Source organism: Rattus rattus, chromosome 3, assembly GCF_011064425.1.
Source record: "Rattus rattus isolate New Zealand chromosome 3, Rrattus_CSIRO_v1, whole genome shotgun sequence".
In the NCBI taxonomy this organism is placed as follows: domain Eukaryota; kingdom Metazoa; phylum Chordata; class Mammalia; order Rodentia; family Muridae; genus Rattus; species Rattus rattus.
Window position 1 is genome coordinate 197,936,891 of NC_046156.1, and position 6,000 is coordinate 197,942,890.

Genomic DNA, 6,000 nt, shown 5'->3' on the forward strand with positions numbered 1-6,000 from the left:
CTGGACATGCACACATGTATACATACACATTGGTCTAACTTTTTCTTTTCAATCTAATACTAGCTCCTGGCCATCATTCCACATACTTCCCTGTTTCTTTTGCATGACGGTGTAGTCACCCCACTGTGTGGCTGTGACGTGAAGAGTTATTCTAGGTTCCTGTCTGTGCACCACTGCTATTTTTTTTTTTTGGTTCTTTTTTTCGGAGCTGGGGACCGAACCCAGGGCCTTGCGTTTCCTAGGCAAGCGCTCTACCACTGAGCTAAATCCCCAACCCCACACCACTGCTGTCTTAAAGGGTGAATGACTTCTCCTTGAGAGCCACTTTAGAAAGAAAGATTTACTTTTTTTCTTTTTTAATATTTATTTATTTATATGTAAGTACACTGTTGCTGTCTTCAGACACACCAGAAGAAGGCATCAGATCTCATTACAGATGGTTGCGAGCCACCATGTGGTTGCTGGGAATTGAACTCAGGACCTCTGGAAGAGCAGTCAGTGCTCCTAACCACTGAGCCATCTCTCCAGCCCAGATTTACGTTTTTTAAATGTGTGTGTGTGTGTGTGTGTCAGAATGTATGTATGTGTTCCATGTGCATGCAGGTTTCTGTGGAAGCCAGAAGAGGATATCAAATCCCTTGGAAGTAGAGTTACAGTTTGGGGACCACCATGTGGGTGCTGGGAACCAAACTCAGGTCCTCTGCAAGAGCAGTCAATGCTCTCGGCTTCTGGACCACTGCTCCCTCCCTGAGGGCCATTTCTGTATCTCTACTAGAAATATGTACAAGTTCCTACTTCTTTTCTTTTTCTTTCTAGAACTGAGGACCAAACCCAGGGCCTTGCATTTGCTAGGCAAGCGCTCTACCATTGAGCTAAATCCCCAACTCCAAGTGCCTACTTTTTCGTAGCTTCAGTTTCTGTCAATGTTACAATTAAGAAGCCACAGTTCACGAGAGTTCTAATGGACAATTGTCTAACTCTTATGAGACTAAGCTTTTTTGTCAGTGTTAAAAGTTGTTTGACTCTTCTGTGAGCGACTTGTTAGTTGACTAACAGGTTACTTATATATATTGTATATTAGTTATACTAATTAGTTTACTAAGTTATCGCCTATTTTTTTTTTGTTTTATTTTTCAAGACAGGGTTTCTCTGTATAGCCATGGCTATTCTGGAACTTGATTTGTAGACCAGGCTGGTCTCAAACTTAAAGAAATCCCTCTGCCTCTGCCTCTGCCTCTTCTTCTGTCTCTGCCTCTGCCTCTGCCCTCTAATGTATATCTGGTAGCCATAGATTATAATATATAATATGTAATATATAATATATGTAATATATATCAAATGCCAATCAAAATCAATAGGGAAATATAGAGCCCTCCCTCTTAAAGTTTGTCTAGCAGAAAGTTCTAGTGAGCTCCTAATATTTAACTTTTCTCTATAGGTCCCATTGAATCAACTGGAGCATTTTGCAGCAACTCACCATCTTAATGTTTTTAGAATCTTGGCCAGTCCCCTGGTTTCATTGGAACATGGTGTTAATGAAAGAAAGATTGCAGTTTGCACAGCCACATGTGCTATTGGCTACATGGGGAAGGCTGTTCCATGGCAAGTAGTGGGGCCCCCCCAGCTGTCTCACATGCAGACAGAGGTCTCAAAAGAATACTTTGTGGGGAGGGATGGGCTGTGGCGTCATCTCCAAATGTTGTCTGCCCAGGGGGTGGGTGTCCCAGGTTGTGGCTCTTTAGGGGCCCAATGCTAAGTTTTGCATGGGAATTTCTCTGTGAGGTCAGCAGCCATCAGCAAGACACATGTGCCAAGCAGGAAACGGAGCAGACCTTTGCTTTGTGCTCATCTCAAGCCAGATGCCTCAAATGGAGGGAGGTGAGGCTCCCCATGTGATCCCAGCCACAACTCTAACAGGGTGCAAAGTCCCTGTTAGCTATCTACTGTTGCATGAAAATTGTTCTCTAAAGGAGGGCTTAAGGAAGTAGAGTGTTATCTCTCGAATTTCAGGAATTCAGGACTTGCTTGACTGGTGGATATTTCATGAAAGTGGTGAGGGTGTGAGAGATATCAGCCAAGACCTTGTTGTCCGATGACATGAGTGAGAACAGAGACCTACTTCCAAGATAGTTTCTGTTTGACTTAACGTGTTCCTCTGTAATTTCCCTTGTTGGGTTTTAATCCACAATGTGATGATGATTGAATCAAAATATCATCTTTGGGAAGTGCTTAGTCATGAGGGTGGAACTCCTTCACCTCTCTTACTTTGCAAAAATATAAAGTCATCCACCTCTGACCCAGGAAGGGAGTCCCAACCAGACATTGACGTTTCTAGTACCTTGACGGTGGTCTTCCTAGTCTTCAGAAATGGAGGAAAGCCAGTAGTCTGGGTGTGTTTGTCATAGCAGCCTGAAGGGACTCACATGGCTGACAAGTTGGCGTTGGCTGGCAGCAAGGCTCTCCGCTCTATTCCAATCATTGCAGTATCTTCACAGGGTGTCTGATTTCCTGAGTGAGACTTGAAAGAGATTGAGTGTGTGTGTGTGTGTGTGTGTGTGTGTGTGTGTGTGTGTGTGTGTGTGTGTGTGTGTGGTGCTGCATTGCTTTTTTTTTTTTTTTCCGGAGCTGGGGACCGAACCCCGGGCCTTTCGCCTCCTAGGCAAGCGCTCTATCACTGAGCTAAATCCCCAACCCCTGCATTGCTTTTTAAGATCTAGTCTTAGCATCACTCACCTTCCCTTGTTTCGATGGTCTATTAGAAGCAGGTAAAATCCGGCTCATAGTCAGGAGGAGTTAGCCTTATCTTTAGAAGGCCAATGTCACAAGGAACTTATTCACAGACACTTTTTTAAATCAGCACAGACTCTGCAGCTATGGTGCTTTCCCTCTTGAAAGCAAAGGGTACCCCAACCTACCCCTCCCCCGCCCCCGCCCCCACCCAGCTGCTGAGGCATGTCTACCTCTCCGGTAAACCTCAACACAGAAATTAAGAAGCACACTACACATCATCTTGGAGACATAATCCAGAATTTAATGAATTGTGGATTAATTTAATCCAGAATTGGGGTGATTCCATGAGGTGCCTGTGTCCTGAAATAGTCACTCTGTAAGGCAAAAGTGGGCAAGGATATTGTCACGTAGAAGGAGCTGGTGAACTGCGGTTGGCAGGTCATTTGCTTGTCTATGCAAATAGTTTTGATTAAAAGAGTCCTGCTCACAGGTGTGCTGTCGGCTGAGTCAGCACTGAGCATTTGAGCTGTAATGACTTAGGTGTGTCTGTAATGACTTCGACAGAGTCAATGAAGCTGGATGTACTGGAGAGGCATACTCATCTCTAAAGGAACAGAAAAGGGATTTAAATTTATTAGAGTAGTTTACAGAATGTGGTCTGGGTAGTCCAATAGTGGCTGCCTCATACTGAAAAGGATATGACTCTGACAGTTGTGGTCCATGAGGCTGGGTGTCACGGCAGCCCCAGTCCAGCATTAGAGTTCTAGAAGATTCCTGGAGAGTGGCTGGCTTCAGTCTACATCAGAATCCTGGAAAAGTTGATTCTAATACTAGTGAAGGAATATTTTGGCAACACAGTAGATGAACTTGCCGTGAGTATGTGGGCAAGTAGGCAAAACAGTTTCCTTTTTCCTCATCCTTTTATCTGTGCTGCCACCAGAGAGTACTGCCCTCATTTAGGGGGAACCTTTCTGCTTCAAATAATCTGATCAAGAAAATCCCTCACAGGAGTGTTCAGAGCTTCAGTTTTGATTCCAGATGCAGTCAGTTGACAACCAAGGTTAGCTCTCACCCTGGGTATTATCTACTTTCTAAAAAAAAAGCTTGATGCTAGGCTTGGTGGTGTGTAAGGAGTGGTTCTGATGCTCTGGTCAGGAATCGGCATGTGAACACTGAAGGTCCTGTTCCCCAATTGGTTCTTGATCGATCAATAAAAATGCTAGAGGCCAATGACTGGATGGAAGAGCTGGAACTTCCAGGTTCCCACAGGCAGGCTAGCAGATGCAGCAGGAGGAGAGCATCCCCCATGCTTTGGAGAGAGCCACCTAGCATGTGAGACCTAGGGTGGAGTGGCCATTGGCTGCTTCCTTGACTGGACCTGGGGTAGCAGGTGGGAAATTAGAAACGTAACTAAGCTGAGGGCAGATTTAGGGTGCTGAGTAGGAGAAGGTAACTGGGCAGCTGAGCTGAGGGCAGATTTAGAGTTGAGCTGGGAGTGAAGAGAAGGGCACGTTAGCTGAGAGAGACTTAGAAGAGTCCGGTCATTGAGCTAAAAGCATATTAAAATTGCTAGTCTCTCTCTCTCTCTCTCTCTCTCTCTCTGTGTGTGTGTGTGTGTGTGTGTGTGTGTGTGTTTCATCCATGGATCCAAGGGAACTTGGATAGGGCTGGTAGTGTGGTCCGCTTGGAGCTTGAGGCGGGGTAGTAGAGACTACATACAACAGTGGTGCATACTTTTAATCCCAGCACTTGGGAGGCAGAGGCAGATAGATCTCTATGAGTTTAAGGTCAGCCTGGTCTACATAATGAGTTCTAGGACAGCCAAGGCTATAGAGAGAAAAGAAAGAAAGACCCATTTTCAAAGAAGAAGAAGAAGAAGAAGAAGGAAGGAGGAGGAGGAGGAAGAGGAGGAGGAGGAGGAGGAGGAGGAGGAGGAGGAGGAGGAGGAGGAGGAGGAGAGGAGGAGGAGGAGGAGGAGGAGGAGGAGGAGGGAGGAGGGAGGAGGAGGAGGAGGAGAGGAGGAGGAGGAGGAGGAGGAAGAGGGAGGAGGAGGGAGGAGGAGGAGGAGGAGGAGGAGGAGGAGGAGGAGGAGGGGTGTGGAGGAGGAGGAGGAGGAGGGAGGAGGAGGAGGAGGAGGAGGAGAAGAAGAAGAAGAAGAAGAAGAAGAAGAAGAAGAAGAAGAAGAAGAAGAAGAAGAAGAAGAAGAAGAAGAAGAAGAAGAAGAAGAAAGGGGTGGTGGAAAAAGGGCATGTTTGTAGGAAACAAGTGGGAAAAAGAACTTTCCTTCTCTGTATAATGAGTAGTACTAGATGTACATATCCAGAAACCTAATAGAATATTAATGCATTAAATAACTATTTTCATCAGCACAGGGCCAAAGGTTACAATTAAGGTGAGCCTTTCAGTCATCCGCACTCTGTTAGAGCCACATGCCTATTCCATCACAAGGAAGAGACACAACAGTCAGTGGTCTCACTGGACTGAAAACACAGATGTTGGGGTTTAGGGAGGAAGGGAGGGAGGGAGTGAGGGAAGGAGGGAGATGTCTTAGGGTTCCATTGCTGTGAAGAGACACCATGACTAGGGCAACTCTTATAAAGGACAACATTTAATAATTTATTTTTATTTTATGTGCACTGGTGTTTGCACACACATCTGCATGATACAATATGCCCGTGTGTCAGAGCCCATGGAACTAAAACTATAGACAGTTTTAAGTCACCATGTGGGTGCTGGGAATTGAACCCGGGTCCTCTGGAAGAACAGCCAGTGTTCTTAACCTCTGAACCATCTCTCCAACCCTAAAGGGAAACATCTCATTGGATCTGGCTTATAGTTTTAGAGGTTTAGTCTGCAGAAAGCTTGACAGCGTGCAGGCAGCATGATCCTGGAGAAAGAGCTGATAGATCTACATCCTGGTTCTCAGGCAGCAGAAGGAGACTGTAGTGTGAGATTAGGAGACCTCAAAGCCTACTCCCACAGTGACACACTTCTTTTAACAAGGCCACACCTACTCCAACAAGACCATATGTCCTAATAGTGCCATTTCCTATTGGTCAAATATTCACCTGCATCAGTCCTTGGCGGTTTCCTATCTAAACCATCACAGGAGGGTCTGGGGAGCCAACTCTGGTAGATCTTCTTTATTGGTTCTCTCTTGAGGTAAGCAGAGGGGGAAGAGCAGGCAGCAGTGAGACTTGGTCTTGTGAGATATTTAGGGTTTCCTTTTCTATATAGGGGTTACCTGTCTTAAGTCTAAGTTACTTTGCA